The sequence below is a fragment of the Sander lucioperca genome, chromosome 6 (assembly GCF_008315115.2).
Source record: "Sander lucioperca isolate FBNREF2018 chromosome 6, SLUC_FBN_1.2, whole genome shotgun sequence".
Lineage (NCBI taxonomy): Eukaryota > Metazoa > Chordata > Actinopteri > Perciformes > Percidae > Sander > Sander lucioperca.
The window spans coordinates 28,363,246-28,386,807 of record NC_050178.1 but is presented as its reverse complement, the minus strand read 5'-3'; the positions used below and the strand labels follow the sequence as shown (position 1 = coordinate 28,386,807).

General features: G+C 42.5%; 1 protein-coding gene and 1 long non-coding RNA gene across 2 annotated transcripts in view; one reads left to right on the top strand and one right to left on the bottom strand.

Moving 5' to 3' along the window:
* Positions 1–23,562, top strand: part of LOC118495300 (nuclear factor 7, brain-like) — a 1,057,410-nt gene that overhangs the window by 490,099 nt on the left and 543,749 nt on the right. The window lies entirely within an intron of this gene.
* Positions 1,808–5,764, bottom strand: LOC118495319. Its single transcript, XR_004897694.1, has 3 exons — positions 5,696–5,764; positions 4,110–4,114; positions 1,808–1,819 (listed from the first exon to the last, which is right to left on the bottom strand). It is a non-coding gene; the product is annotated as an uncharacterized LOC118495319 (long non-coding RNA).

Sequence of the window (23,562 nt, the reverse complement as noted above, 5' to 3'; positions counted from 1 at the left end):
CAAACATGTTTGATTTGTATTAAAGAAATAAAAGCAAACAGGAAGAGGGAGAGGGATTACATCATATTCCCAGGATGGTGTTCATATGAGCCATTCGTCCATAAAGGTACCAAAACTAACGCACTGTAATTCATATGTTTTCCACATAAAACACAGGGCTTTCAAGCCGGGGAGCAGAGTTCATGTCCCGGAAGAAGTTAAGGAGAAAACACAAGACTTTCACCAGGAAACAGGTGTTCATGTCCTGAAGAAGTTAAGGAGAAAACACAAGACTTTCACCAGGAAACAGGTGTTCATGTCCTGAAGAAGTTAAGGAGAAAACACAAGACTTTCATCCAGGAAACAGGTGTTCATGTCCTGAAGAAGTTAAGGAGAAAACACAAGACTTTCATCCAGGAAACAGGTGTTCATGTGACCGGTTGTCACATGACCGGCCAGGGCTTTACTCTCAGTAACTTTATGGAACAAACTGTTATGGTTTTGTACATTTTCTGTTTTTTTTTGTATTATTATTCTGTATATTTCTGTTCCCTGTTGTGTCGTTGTATCTTGTTGTGTCAAGTCTCTGTGTTAAGTTTATTTCATGTTTCCTGTCTGTTGTTCTGGTTTCCTGTTTTATTTTGATAGTCTGTTTTCTGTCTTGTCTTGTCTAGCTTTACTTTGTGTTTTCCCGCCTGTGTGATTGTCTGATGTGCTCCACCTGTTCCCCAGCCCTGGTGTCACCTGTCTTGCGTCTTCTCGTTACCTAGTTTATTTAGCCCCTGTGTTTCCTTTGTCTGGTGTCAGATCGTTTTGTGTCTTTTTGTATTCCGTTGTGTCCTGTCCCTGTAAGTTTGCTCCTTTTGTTTCCTGCCCGAGTTGCCGTCAGCCTGTGTTTTTCCTGTTGCTTTTGTATTTTTCTCTGAGTTCCTTTCTGTGGTTTTTCCAGCCTCTGAGCTGCCGTTTTTTGTTAACCAATAAATCCCTGAACTCAAGCCATCTCCTGCCTGCCTGCCTCTCCCTGCATTTGGGTCCACTATTCCTCACTCTTCACTACACAAACGGAGCTACGTCATGTTCTACGTCACATGGTAACCTTCAGGAAGTGAAGTAACATCTGATTTGAACCCAAACCTCCATCTTTTTATCAACTAGTTTTGGTGTCTAAACCTAACCAAACTGGGACCGTTTCACAACGTTAACGACGTGTTTATAACTGTGACCGTTACCTTCTCTGGTTTAGATATGAGGACGGAGAACTCTCCTGTGGGTCGTATTAGAGGGAAGGAACAAACGACAGATGTCGTTGTACAGTTTGGAGGATTTGTTGATAGCTTGCCATGAAATCTGGTTCAGACATTTATGGTGCCCAGAGGATGAATCTCACAGATTTCGATGATCCCCTGACTTGTTCCTACAGGCACCAAAACCCCTTGAGGTTTAGAAACCAGGATTCAGGTATTGAGGTAATCATGCATTATGTTCTGAGGCAGTCTGTCTCAAACACATCTGACCGGGTTATGTGGCCGGTGGAGTCAGACTTTTCAAATGTCTCCTTCAGCTGTATCTTTCATTGTATCCCCAGAAAGAAAAGAAAGCTGTGTAGAGAGTGGAGGGCTGTGTCAAAGGTTCCCTCTCTCTCTCTGTCTCTGACATGGCTTTCTTTTCTCAGCAGGTGACCACGGCAGCCTGTCACAGCTCCAACTGACAGCAAGGTTACTCACTTTCTCACCACCTCGCCTCCCTGCCACTCTGTCTGACTTTTTCATAGACTCTGTCTGCCTCTCTCTAACACTCACTTGTGTTTGTGTTCAGAATCATGTCAGTTTGTCAATAAAACCTCAATGCATGTATTGATTAAACTTAGGCTCATATCTCTCTCTCCATTTATGTGTTCATCCCCAAGCAGTCGCTCTGTTGAACACTCAGAAATAGCCCCCACCCTCAGACTGAACAAAGTCAATCAACACTGTTCTGCTCATCTACCTCATGTATATTTCACTCTTACAATTACAATATTGTTAATATTTCACCATTGCACTGACCTGCCTCGCACTATATATTTAAATCTTAAATCTCAGACTACACTGATATTGCACTATTCCTTCCCTCTCTTCAATTGTTATTGCAAATTCTATTGTATTGTTATACTGTATACATAACAGTATTTTTTTATATTTCTTACTGTCCTTTCTGTTTTTATTCTTTATCTGTTAGGTGAGTGTTGTACTTTGAGAGCAAAGATTAACCGGAGTCAAATTCCATGTTTGTTTACGCAAACCTGGCAAATAAAGCTGATTCTGATTCTGATTCCGATCTCTGCCGACAAACACAAGTTCCTCCAAACCATACGACAATATCGGTCGTTTAGTCCTACCCTCTAACGCCGGGAACACACCGCATGCTGAAGCGCCGTGAATAGCCGTGAAGCGTAGATTCGTGCCTGATCGCGCGCCTGGGTATTCATACCAGACCTGCAGTTCTCCGTTTCAGTCACAAAGCGATCCTTCTCCTCTCCACACAGCTCTCTCTCTATAAACATTTGCTCGCGACTCGCAGAAAAAATAGAGGAGACGATGAAACGATTGCTTCACAGTGCTCCGCGGCGCTTCAGTGTGTTTCTGGCCTAATACGACCCACAGGAGAGTTTCATAAATTAGCGCCCCTAGCAGGGACAGGAAATACAACCTAATATCTAATCCAGAGAGCGTTAACGGTCTCATTTTTTTTAACACGGCTTTAGCGTTGTGAAAGCGTTTTCTTTTGAACCCCAGTCTCCTGGGTGAAAGTCCTGTCTTTGTTTGACCCACCCAATGCAATGATCATGTCTCACATGACCTTTTGCATAACTGGTTGGGCCTCAGCATGTAAGACAACTCTAAAGTCCTTAGAGACAACATATAAACAAGCTATACAAGTTTTAGATAGACAATCTAAAATGTACCATCACTGTCAGATTTTAAAGAAACTTGAACTGCTAGATTGGGAGAACACTGTGAAATACATTGATTCTATATTAGTTTTTAAAATCTTTCATGGTCTAGCTCCACCTCCTTTACAGGAATATATGAAAAGAACTCAAACAGCTCAACCAGAGCAGGCTCCAGAAGTAACCTCACTGTTCCCTTTAGGAGAAGTGCATTTGGCCAGGCTATTTTTTCCTTTAGAGCAACCAATACCTGGAACTCTATACCAAGCGCAATACGTGAATTATCAACTCTCACCTCATTTTCCAAACAGTTTAAAAAATGGCTACTGCAAAAGCAAACCTGTTGTCATTAGCTGGGATAATCTGTAATGTGTCCTCTGTTGTTGATCTGTAATTTATGTAATTTTTTTATTGTGATGTTTTACTCTGATTTGGTTTATTTATTTATTTAACTTAACTTATAGGGACCATCAACCTGTCAGAGACTAAGGATGGAAATTAGCCTTTGGCTATAATCCTGTATATTTACATTCTTCAAAATGTTCATTAATATACACGGCCCCTTTTTGAAATAAAAAAATAAACTTAAACCCACTCCCCCAACCAGCCTCCTTACCAGGACATTTGGCACTCTTCTACCTCCTCACCTTCCTGCTTTGATCCCACCAGAACTATTACGGCCACTAGAGGGCACCACCACTAGAAACATAAATATAGGTCAGAATGATGCTGGAACAAACTACCTATGTGGCCAATTTTCAGGGGGAAGACAGTCTCTCTTAATCATGTACCTAAGTATAACCTTAAAGTGTTTTCTGCCTTTGTGAAAAGCGCGGACGAGCCCCCATATCGCCTCTTCAGAAAAAATCCTAAACACAACATCCTATGTTGTGAGGATTTCTCTTTCCCTCTCTCTGATAATTGCTGCTTGAACAAACAACTCTTGGGAGCGTTTTTTTGAGGGACGACAGTCTCGACATACACATTAAACATCCCAGAACATGTACAGTAGCACTCGCATGCCGAATGATGCCAGAAAAGACATTTCTGAGGAGTCTAACTGATCCTGAAAATAAGACAACACAATATTTTCCTGCGTTGTAGTGTCTAGCTCAGATACACACATATACCTGTAAAAAAAGAGACAAAACCAGCTGGGTTCATAAGGTTAAAGTACAGTCAGTCTGTATGAATCTACGACAATGACTCAGCACAAAGCTGTTACATAAACGTCTCCCTTGGTCCCCTTGTCTCCTTCAGTCTGCCTATATTTGTCTTTTTCTTCCGTTACGCTGAACAAGGCTCAGTTGACCCAATAACTTTCTTTGATATGTAAAAATATAGTTGAGAGGATCGCAAATGAAGATGTTTTATAATTCAGCAGCAGCAGCAGCTACAGTAGTCTTTTATTTTATTCTGCTTCTTGTTTCAAAGCTGCTTCATACCACTTGTTGGCAGTTCCTGCCCTATATATATCTCTCTCATGTCTTCTCTCTGATGGTATGTTGTTGCTCGTTTTTACACTCTGTAACTCATCTATCTCTACAGTCTTTAAGGACATGAACTCTCTCTCTTTTGCTTGATGTAGTTCTCTCTCTTTCTTGTTTTTAACCATTGTCTTTTAGCCATTTTGTCCTGATGTATTTCTATTCAAAATGACATTTAAAAAAAACTGCATCTTCAGTATGTGGTTAGCTGGAGAACAGCTAGTTTGGTGTTTTGTCTCGAGGGCGACTCAGCAGGAATCATTTATACAATGGATTTATCAATCTTGTAAATGTATTTATGTAAAGGAAATTATAATAGTTTTTTTGGGGGGGGGGGTTGTACTGGCCTGTTTTGACCCTAAGCCCTGTAAATTACGCCTATGGCTGCAACACAACAAGCACCTGGAAGTATGTTGGCCACTACGGAAACGAAAAATTGCGCATGTTAAAGGGTGACTACCGTTTTTTCAACCTGGACCCTACTTTCCTATGTTTTTATGTCTAAGTGACTGACGGGAACAACAATCTTTGACATTGGTCAAGTATTGAGCCAGAAACAAGCTGCAATGTAAGTTAATAATTCATTGTGCAGCTTGTATTTACCTTCACAAAAGTGCTCGTTTTGCCGCTGACAGGCTCAGATTAATATTCTAATTGTCTGACAACATTATTGAAAGGATTTCTAAGGAGGTCGACCTTTCTGTTAAAGAGTAAGATCCTTTTTTTTAAACATAAAAACATCTGTGAAATTGCATCAAAGTCGACAGAAACAAAATAAAACTATGAAAAGCCGTTTTGGGTCATCCTTCCGCTTTTCCAACCATCACAACTCTAGTTCTGGTTGAAATAAACACATAGTTTACCGAACATATGTTGGCTCTATACACGCTAAAAGTATTGTTTTTTTTAAATGGAGTCTGGTGGGTTTAGCACTAGCGACTTCAGAGCTGTTTCTGGTTAAACAGAAAGGTCTTAAAGAGGTTTTAAAGGTCTATCTCTGAAGGGATCCTTTCCATAATGTTGTCAGACTCGTAGAAAATAATCTGAGTCTGTCAGCGGCAAAACAAGCACTTTTGTGAAGGTAAATACAAGCTGGACATTTACTATTAACTTACATTACAGCTTGTTTCTCCGCTGCTGACTGCAGCGATCTCACTTAATACTGGACCAATGTCAAAGATTGTTGTTCCTATCAGTTAGACATCAAATGTAAAAAAAAAAAAACGGTAGTTACCCTTAAATATGGAACTGATGATCGGATTCAAAACCAAATTTTTTTAAACCATTCAATTGAAAAAACTTCCATTGGGATTGTAATTTTTAAAAAGGATTCCATGTTGGAACCGGTTCTAGATGCCCAATCCTATTTGTGTCGCTTTTTTTCGACATGTTTGTGTCGCTTCTTTTGACATTTTCTTTGCTTTTTTTTCTTTGCTCTTTTACCTACACCACTTCTCTTCTGACTCAACCTTGCTCTCCATTCACCCGTCTCTCTCTCTAGCTATGTCCCAATTCAGGGGCCGCAGCCTTCGATGCCCACGAAGGCTGAACCGAGCGGTCTCCGAAATGAGACGCTGAGACGCTCTGGTCTGCAGAGCATTTCCTGTTTCCTGTTTGCGTCAAAGCGACACTATTGTCGCCTAGAAAACCTTGACAGCTGCAGCTGATAAATAATCAAAACCTTAACTACAGCACTGAAATAGAGCCAGAAGTTGTTCTTTGTATTTTACCATTTTGGTCAAGAGTCTCAAAGAGAGAGGGGAATAAATAATGAACCCTCATGAAGTCTACGTGTGAATGTCTGTTGTCTCTGAGACCCAGAGCTCCAGTCAGCTCAGCGGGCTCTTTGAGCAGGACTGGCCACATTGTTTGCCTGTTCTTCTGCTTGAATGGTGAAATGAATGCTGGGAATCCTGGGGCTGTGAAGGATACAACAGTTGGGTCCTCTGAATTCTGTAAAAGGAGGCTGCATTTAAAGGAGCCTTAGAAATTAAATGAAATAGGATGGCCTTCGTCGCGCCAGTGTGACGCAATTGGTCTACGAATGCAGTCTCCGAAGGCTGCAGCCCCTGAATTGGGACATAGCTTCTCTCTCTCTCTCTCTCTCTCTGTCTCTCTCTCTCTCTCTCTCTCTCTCTCGCTCTCTCTCTCTCTCTCTCCTGCCTCTGTGATTTCCAGTTTTATTCTGTCTTTTAAAGGTTGCGCCTGGCCGTGGTCATGACTGCTGATGCACGACGGTACCTGGGTGCATTAAGCGCTGTTGCCTCCTGCATCTTTCAAAGAAGCCACAAGCACTTTGAAGTGTCCCGTATCGATCTGTTCCTCTGAAAGGAGGGCTCCTTAAGGTTGAAAAGGTAAAGAAAGGAGAGAGAGAGAGAGAGAGAGAGAGAGAGAGAGAGAGAGAGAGAGAGAGAGACAGAGAGAGAGACAGAGAGAGACAGAGAGACAGAGAGAGAGAGACAGAGAGAGACAGAGAGACAGAGAGAGACAGAGAGAGAGAGACAGAGAGAGAGAGAGAGACAGAGAGAGAGAGAGAGAGAGACAGAGAGAGGGAGAGAGACAGAGAGAGAGAGAGAGAGACAGAGAGAGAGAGAGAGACAGAGAGAGAGAGACAGAGAGACAGAGAGAAAGAGAGAGACAGAGAGAGACAGAGAGAGAGAGAGAGACAGAGAGAGAGAGAGAGAGACAGAGAGACAGAGAGACAGAGAGAGAGAGACAGAGAGACAGAGAGAGACAGAGAGAGAGAGAGAGACAGAGAGAGAGAGACAGAGAGACAGAGAGAAAGAGAGAGACAGAGAGAGACAGAGAGAGAGAGAGACAGAGAGAGAGAGAGAGAGACAGAGAGACAGAGAGACAGAGAGAGAGAGACAGAGAGACAGAGAGAGACAGAGAGAGAGAGAGAGACAGAGAGAGAGAGAGAGAGACAGAGAGACAGAGAGACAGAGAGAGAGAGAGACAGAGAGAGACAGAGAGAGAGAGACAGAGAGAGAGACAGAGAGACAGAGAGAGACAGAGAGAGAGAGACAGAGAGAGAGACAGAGAGAGAGAGACAGAGAGAGAGAGAGAGAGACAGAGAGACAGAGAGAGAGATAGAGAAGACGAGATAGAGACAGAGAGAGAGAGACAGAGAGAGAGAGACGAGAGACAGAGAGAGACAGAGAGAGAGAGACAGAGAGAGACAGAGAGTAGAGATACAGAGAGAGAGAGAGAGGAGAGAGACAGAGAGAGAGAGAGAGAGACAGAGAGAGAGAGAGAGAGAGACAGAGAGATAGAGAGACAGAAGAGAGAGAGAGAGAGAGACATAGAGAGAGACTAGAGATAGAGAGAGAGAGACATAGAGAGAGAGATAGAGAGACATAGAGAGACAGAGAGAGTAGATAGAGAGACAGAGAGACAGAGAGACAGAGAGAGAGAGAGAGAGACAGAGAGAGAGAGAGACAGAGAGAGAGAGAGAGAGACAGAGAGACAGAGAGACAGAGAGAGAGAGAGACTAAGACATTGAGACTTTACCTCCACCTCACCCTTTGTTCCTGTGATGCACACGGACAAAAACACACTCACAGACACATCTAGAGTAAGTGATTTTATCTGAGGTTTGCTTCCCAAAAATACATACATATTTCAAATACAGAACTAAAATCCCAGTTGTGTTATTTTTATTTTCATCATGATATGATAAAAACACAGAATTTACCAAAACAGTTGCATGGCTGAATGGATGACGTTTGAAGAACTCTGGGTCATGTCCTTTCTCTTCTCCCGTCTGCTGAGGGTGTGTGTGTGTGTGTGTGTGTGTGTGTGTGTGTGTGTGTGTGTGTGAGCATCCTGTTAGTAAAGCTGCCTAACATCACCAGCTTTTTACTGACCCTGGCCAAAACATGTTCACCTTCCTTAGTCATATATATGATATATATATATATATATATTAGAGTCCTCTCACTGTGATTAATGCGAGAGAGTCGATCAAAACTTGATAAAGAAGTCTCTCTCCAGTGTCAGGATCCTGTGTTTAGTTTAGTTTCCTGTTTTATTTTGAAGGTTCACTCCTCACATGTCATGTTTGACTTCCTGCCGTGTGTGTTTTCCCGCCTCTGTGATTGTCTGCCCCGCCCTGATGTGTTTCACCTGTTCATCACCTGTTCATCACGTCACCTGTCTCTCGTTACAACCCTGGTTGTCTTGTGTATTCAGTTGTCTGGTGTCAGAGCGTCAGCTCTCCCGGTGTAGCGTCTCCGTCCTGGTTTAGTTTTTCGAAGTGTTTAGTTTTTCCCCGTGTGTTGGAGCTTCCTGTTGCCTCAGGAAACCTCCTGTTGAAGCCGTTTTAGTAAATCTTCAAAATCTTCCTGTTTCTTTCTCGTCAATACAGTCTACATTTCGGGTCCAAACCTGTTATTTCCAAGCCGTGACTTGTCAAAGAATTGTCATACACTTTCTTCATTTCTTTAACCCTCCTGTTGTCCTCGGGTTAAATTTGACCCATTTTCAAAAAGTTTCTATATCAGAAATTTGGGTTTCTCATAACCAAATTGTCCAAAAAAAATAACGTGGATGGTTCCATACAACCGTTACTCTTTACAAGTAAAGTAAATGATCAATTCACTACTTTCAATGAATTTGGGTCGTTTGATTCAATTTTATAGTGTTTGAAAAAAAATGATCAAAGAACGTTGGAAAAAAGTGACAAAAAATGTTGGAAAAAACAACAAAAACATAAAAAAATGCAGAACAATCGACAAAAACATTGACAATAACATTGGAAATTTGACAAAAAAGAATTTGAAGAAAAAGTGACAAACATCGAAAAAAAGTGACGACATTTTTTGAAAACAGTGGTCAGGGATCTCAAAACATGTACGGAAAACAAGAACTGAGTCTGCTTTAGGGGAGTTAAAGAACACAACAGGAAGAGAAAAATGAAGCTAGATTTACTGTATGTAGATTTAAACTTTGGACTTTCTGGCTTTAACACGGTCTCATTCTCTAACACAGTGACTTTCAACCACTGTGCCGTGAGAGATCGTCCTGTGTGCTGTGGGAAATTATCCGATTTTACTTAATTGATCCAACAATTTTTTTTATTGAGTTACTGCAAATAATTTGCCATTGTTGCGCATCTGTCCCTGCAATGTGATGACTGACAGAAGTTATACTGTTCTGTGTCAGTAGGTGGCAGTACTTGTTGATTTAAGACAATAAGAATTACTGCCACCTTTCGCACACATCGCGGGATGTAAGCAGTAGGGCCGAGATCATCGATGTAAACCTGCAACAGTGATGGATACGTTTTTAAAAAGGAAAAATGCAGACTCTGATCTTATTAGGCTACAATGTGTCAGTTTGTAAAGTTTTTGGTTGGTGGTGTGCCGCGGGATTTTTTTAATGTAAAAAATGTGCCGTGGCAGATTAGTTGTTGAGGTGATCATGATACCTAAAAACCCCGTCCCAAAACACGTGATGTTTGAATATGCAGAAACAATATAGGAGAATTATTTTCCTTTTCTGGTACTTTGTTCAACATTTTGGTTGAAAACGTTTTTGACAACCCCCCCGACCTTTTTCCAACGTTTTTTGGTGACATTTTTATCACTTTTTCCATCGTTTGTCGTTTTGATTTTTTTTCCCCGCCTGCAACAACACACACACACACACACACATGTGATGTCTAGTTCCCTTCACACAGTGAAAATCACACAAAAAACATATTGACAGACCTAGAAACCTTAAACTTTCTAAACTCTAAACTTAGTCCAACATTGCCTCAGGCGTTTTGTTTCAGGCACAACAGCTGAATTCCAAAAAGTGTTTTTCTTTCTCGCGCACTTAGAAGAAAACCTCAAATACGTTGAGTTGTCCCGCTGTGGATGTGGATGTAATTACACGGAGAAATGTCCCAGCGTGGGGGTGTGACCGAGAGTGAGTGGATTGTTATGACGGGCTCATTACTCCGAGGGCGTCGGCCTGTGAAAGAGAGCTGCTTAATTGGCCAATCGCAAGTGATTAGTAGGAAGAATAAAGAGAGGCTGGAATGACTTAGGCTATTAGAGACGAGCTGTAAAGGAGGTGGAGACACACACACACACACACACACAGACAGACAGACAGATACACACAGACACAGACAGACAGACAGACAGATACACACACACACACACACGCACACACACACACACAGACAGACAGACAGACAGACAGACAGACAGACAGACAGATACACACAGACACAGACAGACAGACAGACAGATACACACACACACACACACACACACACAGACAGACAGACAGACAGACAGACAGACAGACAGACAGACAGACAGACAGACAGACAGACGGACAGACGGACAGACAGACAGATACACACAGACACAGACAGACACACATAGACACACACACAGCCACACACACACAGACATACATATACGCAGACACACACACACACACACACACACACACACACACACACACACACACACACACAGACAGACAGACGGACAGACAGACAGATACACACAGACACAGACAGACACAGACAGACACACATAGACACACACACAGCCACACACACACACACACAGACATACATATACGCAGACACACACACACACACACACACACACACACAGACAGACAGACAGACAGACAGACAGACAGACAGACAGATACACACAGACACAGACAGACACAGACAGACACACATAGACACACACACAGCCACACACACACACAGACATACATATACGCAGACACACACACACACACACACACAGACAGACAGACAGACAGACAGACATACAGATACACACAGACACAGACAGACACACATAGACACACACACAGCCACACACACAGACATACATATACACAGACACACACACACACACACACACACACACACACACACACACACACCCACCCAAGGAACCGTTATTATTCAGCAGTCGTTGAGAAAGCTGCTCTCTGTGACTTCCTCCATTAACTTGTAATTGTTTCAGGGCTCGGAGAGATAGAAGTATTGGATGTAATTAAATCTGACCTTTCCCCAAAGCTGTTTAACCCTTCTTTGTAAATGTGTGTGTGTGTGTGTGTGTGTGTGTGTGTGTTTCTATCTATGTAAATACTGCACAAGATAAAGCACGTTTAATTAATTGGCAGTCAATTCACCGAGCGTCTGTGAATATCTGCCTCAAGGCAGCAGTTTGTTTGTGTGTTTGTATTCTGTTTATATTTTCTGTACAAAAAATGTCACAAAAAACACACATTAAACGCTCACTACCTGATAGACGCAATTTGTGTCAAAGCTCTCACTCTTCATCAGGGATGCACCGAATCCAGGATTCGGCTTCGGCTTCGGATTCAGCCAAATATTGGGGCTTTTTGACGGACCTAACCCTACGCTTGCACTACGCGCACTACGCTGGTCGACGTTCAATGCAGCAGGCTGTGAGAAAGTGGAAATGTCTTCAAATTTCAGTCAAAAGAAGGCCATTCAAGTCCAGCTACATGTTCAATTTACAATGCTGATTAGTCTGGTGGTGGCGAGGACCCTAAACTATACACAACATCACCGCTGTTACAACATCTGGTATGAAACATCTGAAAGAATACGAGTTGTGATGAAGGAATCTACAGACAGCAGCCAAAATGCAGCAACTTCAGGTACGGCAAAGGAAGGACAGTCACTGTTTACTTCATTAATGAGTTTACTGTGTACATGGACTGATGATGGGAGGAGGGTTCAGTATTCAGTTTCAGATTCGGCAGAACCCCAAAAATCTGTATTCGGTGCATCCCTACTCTTTTTCATAAAATCAATATGTTCATACATGTCCAAGCGGTGCAAAGGACACCATCTGGCAACAGACATAATGACGGGGGGGAGGGGCGGGTTAGCAGCAAGTCCACATATTCATGTCCATCTGAGTGTCTACAGTCTTGATGATGCCGCCACTTGGTTTAGTTGAGTTTTGGTCTGCAGACAGGATACCAGACTTTCGTCGGCGTCCACTCCTCCCAGGTTATGCCGTGCCCGCGCCGTGCTCTTCCCACTCCCCCCGCCGTCATCCCCACAGGAATAAGCCGAAGCTCAAGGGAAAAAAACGTTGAAATAGGTGCCAAAAACATCATTCAAAAGCGCCAATAAAACCAAGAAAAAAAACACCAAGAACTTAGAGAAAAAGCGCCAAAAAAACTGGGGGAAAAGGCAGAAATAAACGCTGAGAAAAGCGACTGCCACTTCACCTTTCAGATCCCAGCGAGTCTACTGAACTACAGGTGTGAAAGCGCCCTTATTCAAATCCAACGTGTAGCAACCTGCAGGATGTTGGGAGCAGTTTGTGCTGCTGTGGTGCAGAGCAGCCAGCACGTAAACACAGAAAGCACTTCGGATTCTGGACCGGATCCAAGCAACCAAGATTATCTGCTATTTAATTTATCAGATAGGAAGCAAACAGACTCCAGGGACGAGACATACACATACGCAAATTAGTATTATGCTTCATTCAAATAGAAAACATAAATGAATAAAATAATCCTGGCTAATGGGCAATCTGAAGCCACAGTGTGTGTGTGTGTGTGTGTGTGTGTGTGTGTGTGTGCGTGTGCGTGCGTGCGTGCGTGTGATTGGCTGCTGAACGTCCTCTCCTCTCACGTTATTACCACATTAGAATAAGAATGTGTTGCAGCTTCTCTGATTGCTCCCACAGGGCAAATCAACATGCAGCACAACTCCTTCTGCTCAGGTCACGGGCACACAACTAAGGTTGTGTGTGTGTGTGTGTGTGTGTGTGTGTGTAATACGGAAATAATATAAAGGTGATATGTGTAGCGACAAAAATGACGAAAAACTGACCAAAATGCTGGAAAAAGCGACAGAAACCTCAAAAAAGGCGAAAAGAATGACGTAAAAAAGGACAAAAATGTTGGAAAAATTTACAACAATTGTGCCTGTCTGTGTGTGCGTAATAGAGAAATAAGACGCAACTTTAGATAATTACTGTTAGCATGCACTCTCTGTGACTAAGGGTCCTATCCTGCACCCGGCGCAGCGCAATGCAAAGCCCGACCCAAATGTCTTTGCTAGTTTAAGACCGACCCAGTTGTCAGTTTCCCGTCCAGCGCCCACGTTGTTTAAATAGTAAATGCACCTGCGCCCATCTGTGGCCCATGGGCGTGCTGGTCTTACAGGGAGGTGTGTTCAGGTGCATTCTGGGAGTATTGCTATCTTGAGGCAGCGGGAAGTGATGGCTCCATTGACCAACAAAAACCTGGTCTAAAGTCAATAACGCAGCATTTCATTGTTATTTTAACAGAGCATTAGTAAAATGCTCCTAGGCTCGTGCACAGCGCGCACACACTATGCTTGTTACACACACAGGGACGCACAGCAGCAAACACACATGCAGAAGATTACAAATAAAAATATTACGGTGCAAATCCTCCATCATAATAGCAATGCTCCAAGGTCCAAACGCACCTGGCTTTTAAAGGGAATAGGAGATGATCTCTGATTGGTTTATTGCATGTTACGCCCAAAACACCCCTCTGATTAATGAAGACACTAAGTACAACCCTTTAGAACCATGCGCCCGGCACACGGACCCTTTTTTTAACCGTCAAACTAGCAAAAGTGGATTTGGACACGCCCTAAACACCGTGTGCTTAGAACGTTAAAATAGGGCCCTAGGTGTATTACAGTGTGAGATGTAGAAAGATAAAGCTAAATAATGAGTAGTCAAGTTCCTTCCTGAGACTATTTAGCAGAGCCACCGTCGCTGCGTCCGGAGTTTAGCGCCGCCCGAGACGATTGGGATTGGTTTAAAGAAATACAAACAACCCAGAGAGTTTTTTTTATCCAATCCCAGAATCCCAGAGACTAAATAATGAGTTAAAAAAGACAGGGGAAGAGAGTTAAAGTGCCTGAAAGAACCCACGCATGGGAAGCTCCACGAAATCTAAAACCCCTGTCCGGACCATGTGGAGGTGTAGTAGATCTGTTCAGCAGGGATTCTGTTTGTAATTGTGAATCTCGGTGTTGAGTGAACAAAAGCCTTCTGCACATCTAATATGAGAAATGTACAGACGTTGCACAGTGAACACAAGCCTGACATATTGCTTTGTGTGTGTGTGTGTGTTTGCAACATGTTTCAATACACACCAAGCACATGTTTCCAGCATAAAATACAAGCCCTTTTAAATCTCCCTTATTGATCCGCTGTGGCTTAAATATACAGCGAGACGAGCAATGTCTCTCTGCAGAGTGAGTGTATCATCACGCTGAGAGCCGGGCCGTGCCGTTTTTCAGCAGAAATATATCTCCAGAGGCTGAGTGGGTATTTGATAGGAGATTCAGATTGCAGCATTGTGCACTACGAGAACAACATAATGATTTTCAAAATCATTGTTTTTTTTCTCTATTCGTAGAAACACGTTGAAACTTTTGCAAAAGACACAATTTATTTGTTGTACCCAATCTCTCTATATTATGAAATGAGAGAGTTACATGCACAGTTTCTCCTGTTTTCCTTGAATCTGTTACTCAATCAAATGTGTGCAAAGCTTATTTTAAAGAGGTTAGTGCAGGTCAGAGTTCTTTACAGATGACTGACAAGATGTGTAGGAAATATTAGTTTAATACTCTGATGTTGTCAGGTCAACAAAAAAGATCAGATCAAATCAAATGGAGACTGTCCTTCCTCGGAAAACACCCCCATAAGTAGTTTGTTCCAGCATCATTCTGACCTATATTTATGTTTGTAGTGGCGGCGCCCTCTAGTGGCCGTAGTAGTTCTGACGGGAGAAAAGCAGGAAGTAAAGTGAGGAAGTATAAGAGCGCCAAATGTCCTGGTAAGGAGGCAGGTTGGGGGGGGAGGGAGTCAAATGAACACAGGACTTTTTGGAGTTTTTTTACTTTACGGAACAAACGGAGCTACGTCACGTTCTGCGTCACGTGGTAACCAAAATAACCTTACAATCCAAGTAAGGAGGCGAATATCTGAGAGAAAAAAACGAACACATGAAAACAGAGAAACTAGGAAGAACTTCTTGACATAAAGACGACGAACTGACACCAGACAAGTATAAGAGCGGAAACTTGGAGCGCGAGGAGTTATTTTTTACAGATCTATGGAGCTATGTCACGTTCTGCGTCACAAAACTACTTGAGTTAAGTTGATAAAAAGATGGAGGTTAGGCTTAACATCAGACGTGACTTCACTTCCTGAAGGTTACCATGGTGACGCAGAACGTGACGTAGCTCCGTTTGTTCCCTAAAGTTAAAAAAAACTCTCCGTTTCCTTTTCTTTTCAAACGAGACATGAACCCCGGTCTCCTGGGTGAAAGCCCCCCCCCCAAACCTGCCTCCTTACCAGGACATTTGGTGCTCTTCTACTTCCTCACCTTATTTCCTGCTTTTCTCCCGTCAGAACTACTACGGCCACTAGAGGGCGCTGCCACTACAAACATAAATATAGGTCGGAAATGAAGCTTGAACAAACGACCTATGTGGCTGTTTTTCTTCACATTCCTAAAAAAGGATCAACTAAATAGTCTTAGCTTTCCTAGTAACATTTTCTAGTAAAGTGCTGACTCTATTATTTAACATATTTAGTCCTTTTGTCAATCGTTAATGTCTTAAAGGCTTTAGCCTTCAAGAACACACTTTAGACTCTCTTTCCCTCTCTCTAATAAGCCCATTGATCCCAAACCTCTCTCTGTTTCCCTCGAGTCATCGCTGGTAATGAATTGAAAAAGACATTGATGGAGTCCAAATTAAAGTAGATGTCTCAGTAACTGGAATTGCTAGCTTCCGTCTCAGCTCGGCGCTGTGATGTGTGACTTGGCCCCCAGCATGGCTTCTCCTGCTCCCTCCCGCCGCCGATGACTCCACCAAAGAAAGACTCTCGATGGCCAGAGTCCTGAACTGTGAAAGCTTTAAGGCCTTTTCAGACGGGGGAGCAATTGTCGCGCCTCGTTGTTGATTTTCAATGAGAGGCGACCGGGCAGGTAGGTGGGGGGGGGGCAGTCTGACAGGTGACGCAACAAGCGGGCGTAATCCCGTGAAACTGTCGTGTTCGTGCCCGTCACACGCCCACTCGCTACAAGAGTTGAACTATCTTCAACCTTTCCCTACGTGAGCGACTGCACTCACAAATAGAAGAACAAGAGACTGATTATTCTGTTTGTGAGTTCACTAAAATATAAAGTGTTTTCTAATCAGTAGGACAGCGGGCTTCTGCTTGTCAGATGGCACAAGACTGGATTTATTGGGTAAGGTCCATAATTATGACTATGCTAATTTACCTAACTCTTATCGCCACTATTTACTATAATTTGACCTCTGATTAGGGATATATGATACCACAGTCAGCTAATCTCATTCAGTTGTACGGCAGGGATAGAGACAACAGTAGAGAGTAGTATGCAGAGAGACAACAGTAGAGAGTAGTATGTAGAGAGACAACAGTAGAGAGTAGTATGTAGAGAGACAACAGTAGAGAGTAGTATGTAGAGAGACAACAGTAGAGAGTAGTATGTAGAGAGACAACAGTAGAGAGTAGTATGTAGAGAGACAACAGTAGAGAGTAGTATGAAGAGAGACAACAGAGAGTAGTATGTAGAGAGACAACAGTAGAGAGTAGTATGTAGAGAGACAACAGTAGAGAGTAGTATGTAGAGAGACAACGGTAGAGAGTAGTATGTAGAGAGACAACAGTAGAGAGTAGTATGAAGAGAGACAACAGTAGAGAGTAGTATGTAGAGAGACAACGGTAGAGAGTAGTATGTAGAGAGACAACAGTAGAGAGTAGTATGTAGAGAGACAACAGTAGAGAGTAGTATGAAGAGAGACAACAGTAGAGAGTAGTATGAAGAGAGACAACAGTAGAGAGTAGTATGTAGAGAGACAACAGTAGAGAGCAGTATGTAGAGAGACAACAGTAGAGAGTAGTATGTAGAGAGACAACAGTAGAGAGCAGTATGTAGAGAGACAACAGTAGAGAGTAGTATGTAGAGAGACAACAGTAGAGAGTAGTATGAAGAGAGACAACAGTAGAGAGTAGTATGAAGAGAGACAACAGTAGAGAGTAGTATGTAGAGAGACAACAGTAGAGAGTAGTATGTAGAGAGACAACAGTAGAGAGTAGTATGTAGAGAGACAACAGTAGAGAGTAGTATGTAGAGAGACAACAGTAGAGAGTAGTATGTAGAGAGACAACAGTAGAGAGTAGTATGTAGAGAGACAACAGTAGAGAGTAGTATGTAGAGAGACAACAGTAGAGAGTAGTATGAAGAGAGACAACAGACAAAACCCAAAACTGATCTCTAGCAGACTTTATAACCCTCCCAACATGGCTGCTTCCCAGCAAAGATGTCACAATTTAAGGCTGAACTCAAGACATGTGGTAAAAGGCAATGTTATGTTCAGTATGTGTCCCTTAGAGACATAAACTGTGTACATGAGGGCGACTGACAGACAGGACGGAGGTCCGATTGTTGACACAGCGGTCACGTCTGCAGCGAGGAGGCCGGTCGCCTCGCAGCTCTTCAGTCCTGCAGGTCTGAACGTCTTTGATCCGTTGTTCTCTTTCAACACACTGGCTCCGTGGTCTCTGTCAGACTCTGTCACACGTCATTGTCCCTCCAGCCCGACTGACGCGTTAATCAACTCTCTCGTCTTTGCCATTGTGTCTTTCACATTCACACTTTCTTTTCTTCCCTCTGCTTCACTTTGCAACTCACTGACACCATTTTCTTTCACAGTAAAGACACACAAAGAAGTTATTAGATATTCAAAAAAAGTTCCGTCTTTGCCATCACTGTTAAACTTCAAAATTTAGGTCTATTTTTTTCAAACTTTTTGTCTAAATCAATCTATAAAAGCGTCATTATTATATATTATCCCTTTGTGCTGTCAGTCCTTTTGTGAGACAGGGTGCGATTAGCTTTTGCATTGGGGTTTAAAATTATTATCCGAGATGTCGTGCACAAAAGAAAATATGGCAGTGTATTCACTGTATAGATTAACATAAATTGGACTTGAGCTCCCGAGTTGTGTCTGTCTTTGAATGGCTTAGTCTCATTTATTTCGAGGGGATAAAACATCCACTGATGTGGTACAGCTGGCAGTCTTTAGCACTTCATCGCGATCTGAGTTTGTGCGGATTTAGATTTACAAAAGGCTGGCCACACCGGAGAGTCTGAGAGAGATGGAGAGAGGAAAAAAATGGAGGAGTTTGTGTTTTTCTGTCTCATTTGTGTACATCATCAACATCAGGTTAAACACTGCTGGAAGGCCCAAATTCAAGATGTATTGAAGTTGTAGGCGAAGGAAAACAAGCTGTCATTACTGCAGTGGCACACAACACTGTAATGTGTTCTAGAAAAACCCAATGTATAAGTATGAACCTTTAAATGAGCCTGGAATATAGGTTAATATATATCTTTTTAAAAAAGGGTTGGGCCCCGACGAGAGGGCCAAACTGTCTGCCTGACTGCCTCCACGCTTACATGGCTATTACATCATTATGTGCTTCCGATTTCTATTAAATTATTAATTTCTTCTGATAACAGTACAATAAATTATGAATTTTACTTATTTAATTAATGAAGTCTCCTAACATCACTGTTTTACATCCACACTGTGGAGGTCAGACAGAAGCAGTGCGTATTTATTATTTTTCTGTGTCATAACCAGTTTCACATGAGTTGTGAAATGGAAATGATGTTTTAGGAAAAGACTCAGACAGGTTGCATCTTCCTCTGAAGGAACATCTCTGCTTCCACTGTCGGTGAGTTCAGTTCGAGGCATTTACACTGCTACATTTTGGTTTAAAAAACGAATATAAAGAAGAGCAGAAAGTGACAGTTGGCCACATTAAAGAACAGTTTTTTATTTGTTAAGGCCACATGGTCAAAATGAAATAATGTCAAAGGTCGTCTAGTCTCCTCTGTGTCTTTAGCTGCAGACTGTTGGACGTCCCGCTGTTGGAATCCTTTCCAGTGAAACACAGACACACGTTAGACCGTTTAGCTGTCAGCATTTTAAGTTTAGTCCAGCTACTAGCTAACGGTAGGCTAACGTTACCTGCAACCAAATGTGGTGTTAAAGGGATACTTCACCGATTAGCATTAAGCTTTGTATCAGTGAAACCCGGTAGTATTTTTAAATGACCGTGCTTCCCTCCCTCATGTCCCCCTGAGACTAGATTTCTCTGTATTGTGGGTCTGGAAAAAAGCCTTTCATGACGCAAAAATCGTCATTTAGCGTCATCGGAAGCATTTTTGCCCAGAGTGCCTGTGGACTACAGCCAGCTAGTTCCACATGTTTTCAATCCGCCCATAGGGAATGGGACTGTCGTCTTTACCTGAAGCGAGCCGAAGCAAAACGAGCGTTAGCCATCTTGAAGCTTTGCTAAACTGGCTCTCTCTTTTCAGCAGCAAACTTTTACAACAATTATGTGCATTCAAACTACCGCACATGTGTACAACCGGGATACATTGGTACAGATCAGAGAATATGCAGGATGCTTTATTACAGACGGACTACTCGACGCACTACGCGAGCTTCGCCTGCTACGGAGACCAGCACCTCAGCCTGCGGTGTTGCTCGATGCCGCTAGCCGGTAGGGGGACATCCTCAGCGGTGAAACGTGGAACGAGGGCAGGAGTATGAGCTAGCTAGGTGGAAAGCTAACGCTAGCCGGCCACCTGTCCCATCAATCCTGCTGGCAAGTGTCCGCTCATTAGACAACAAACTGGACTACATCCAACTTCAACCAAACTCCCAACGCAAGTTCAGAGACTGCTGTGTTTTTGTTGTTGTGGAAACATGGCTGAACAACAGTGTACCGGACTACCTAGCTACCAGGCCTGCTGCTCTGTCGCCGGGTAAGACTAGCTAGTCGAGGAGGGCTGTGTTAACACAGACTGGTGCAGAAATGGGGTGCTTGTATCCAACTAACTGCTAACTGCTGGTGGAGTTTGTGACTGTTAGATGCAGATTCTACATTCCACGCAAATTTACGGCTGTGTTTATACTCAGTGTTTACAGCCCACCAAGCGCTAATGCTAGTATGCGTTAGCTGAACTTTACAGAGCCATTTCGTATGTCGTTTTTATATAATGTCGTTTTTAGATATTTTAAATGTGTAACACCACTTGAGCCACGGTGAAACGTTTCGTGTATATGGTTGAAATGACAATAAAACACACTTGAGTTGAGTTGACCGTCTCTGTCTGTCTGTAAACGGTAGGCGTGGCTTGGGAGTGGACTCGTAAAGCAGCGAAGCAAGTGCATTCTGGGATTTGGTGTCTTTCATCTACATGAGTCAAAAACAAATTTTCTGGCTTTTCTCAGCCTAGATGGCACCAATTTCTAAAAAAATTCACATTTCTACTACATAAAGTGACCTAATTTAAAGATATATTGATCTTTCCAATGCTGAAATAGCCCTTTAACTCGAGCCACATGCAGAGATGCTTCTGCTACGTTTCCCCCTCTCATTCCCCCTGCTCTGGCGTTTGCCCCTCTCATTCCCCCTGATTATTTTACTATTATTATTATTATTATTATTATTATTATTTTGCGCGGAAAGATAACAACTCTGGATGTGTTTGTTGGGATGCATGGTTCAGGTAAGTAGACATCATTACAAAGTTGGGGGCTAAAAAACATTTAATTAACAGCTGTCCTTTGACTTTAGATGAGCGATCTATAATTTAGGAAATGTGTTGCAACAGTTAAATGGCCGTATAAGTTTCACAGCCACATCTACTCAGTTATTTACATAATTAAATAAATTCCTGTTTGCAGTGTTCGTCCATAATTTCGCCTCTCTGAAACTCTCTCTCTCTCTGAATGTGTAGGATAACATCTCTCATTTCGTTTCATTCTCAGGACTTTTCCCCTTTTTTCTCTTTCCTCCATAATCCATCACTACCGCTGCAGCACAGATCAGATATTTATTATCTGCGGACAAAAAGAATCTGCCTACAAGGTCTGCCAAGGAAGAGAGGGAGGGGGTGGGGGGGGGCAAATTAGATTTTGGCAGGTATTATCTGTTTCCAAGACGTATGGATGTCCAAGGACGTCGCCGGCAGGGTAAACAATGGCCCACAATGCAGCTGGATAAACAACACAAACACAACAAATAAAGCGCCGAGATGTCTGTGGACAGAGTGAGGAATGTATCGGAGACGGGCGGAGGGTTGGGGGGTGGTGGATAGTAGTTGGGTTTCTTAATGATGGAAAACGTTGAAGAACATCATAAACCAAAAGAAAAGCCGGAAAAATGTAAAAAAAAAAAATAATAATAAAAGTCTTTGAAAAAAGCTGCAAAAAAACCTTAAGAAAAACATCAAAAATGTCATAAAAAACGGCGCCTGGGTGGCTCACCTGGTAGAGCGCGCGCCCATACTCCTCTACGCAGGCACAGGCCTGGAAAATAATCTTAAAAAAAAAAAATGTCAGAAAAAGAAGAAGAAAAAGAAACGTCTGAAAAAGCGACAAACGTGGGAAAAAAATGACAAAATCCTCAAAAAAAACCCCAGAAAATAAATAGAATAGAATAGAATAAATCTTTATTGTCCACCAGGGTGGAAATTTTTATGAAAATGTAAGAAAGCGTCAAAGACCAAAGGAAAGGTTTCAAGGGTTTAGGGTTAGGTTGTAGAGAGGGGGGCAGGTTTTGGTGTTTTAAATGATATGGGCTGTATACATGAACAAATGTATATGGATTTTAACTCGCTGACAGACAAAGAAATGTACCATAAGTTTAAAGACTGTGTGTGTGTGTGTGTGTGTGTGTGTGTGTGTGTGTGTGTGTGCGTGTGCGTGCGTGTGTCTGTGTGTGTGTATGTGTGTGTGTGTGTGTCTCTGTGTGTGTCTGTGTGTGTGTGTGTGTGTGTGTGTGTGTGTGTGTGTGCGTGTGTGTGTCTGTGTGTGTGCGTGTGTGTGTGTGTGTGCGTGTGTGTGTCTGTGTGTGTGTGTGTGTGTGTGTGTGTGTGTCTGTGTGTGTGCGTGTGTGTGTCTGTGTGTGTGTGTGTGTGCGTGTGTGTGTGTGTGTGTGCGTGTGTGTGTCTGTGTGTGTGTGTGTGTGTGTGTGCGTGTGTGTGTGTGTGTGTGTGCGTGTGTGTGTGTGTGTGTGTGTGTGTGTGTGTGTGTGTGTGTGTGTGTGTGTGTGTGTGTGATTTAACCCTTTGAACTCTGCAATAGAAATGTTCCGCCAGTGCCGTTGGTATTTTTGCTAACTGTGATGTCATTTCCTGGAGTATTTTCAAATGCTTCACATCCCTAAAATCAGTACAAGCTGAGGTAAAAGGCTATAGGAGTCAATAAAATATAATAATAATAATTGATAATGGTATCGACATTGTGTAATTAATAAAATTAAAATTGAAAAATCAGACATTTTTCTAAAGAAACCAGACATGTTACTCCAAAAGATTTCTAAATGTAACATCAACAAAGTATCTCCTAACACTCCAGAAGTTCTTTGAACTCTGAACATGTTTTAGTTTTTGTGATATGCTCATTTTCATGAGCAGAGTGTAAAGGTGTTTTCATACTTTTACCTGCAATATAAATGGTGTCATGCGGTTTTGCACCGGATGTCACGTAACATGATGACATCACCGCGATCGTACAACTTAATGAGGCGAAAGACAGAAGCTGCAGAAAGAATGCATGCTCTAAATGTTATAGTTTTTTATTTTACATCTATTTAAACAGGATCATGGAAACAACGATCCTTTATCCTGTGTGTGCTTTATGTGTATTTGTAGTGAGCGTATGAATATCTCTGGATACTGTTTTATTCATGCCTGTAGACTGTAACTCGTTCTGTGTGTGTGTGTGTGTGTGTGTGTGTGTGTTTTTGCGCTGTTCAGGATTTGCCTCCTGAATAATGCAGGAGTGTGTTTGGCAAACATATTAGCTATTCAATCATGTGCTGCAATATGCATTGTTTTCATAATCATACTCACTTAAAGATACTCAGTTTGCAGTTATTTTGTTCATGCCCAGGGTCTCTCTCTCTCTCTCTGTCTGTCTGTCTGTCCGTCTCTCTGTCTGTCAGCCTGCCTGTCTGTCTGTCTGTCTGTCTGCCTGCCTGCCCGTCTGTCTGTCCTAATACTACACACACAGACAGATAGACAAACTCACTATGGAAACCCAAA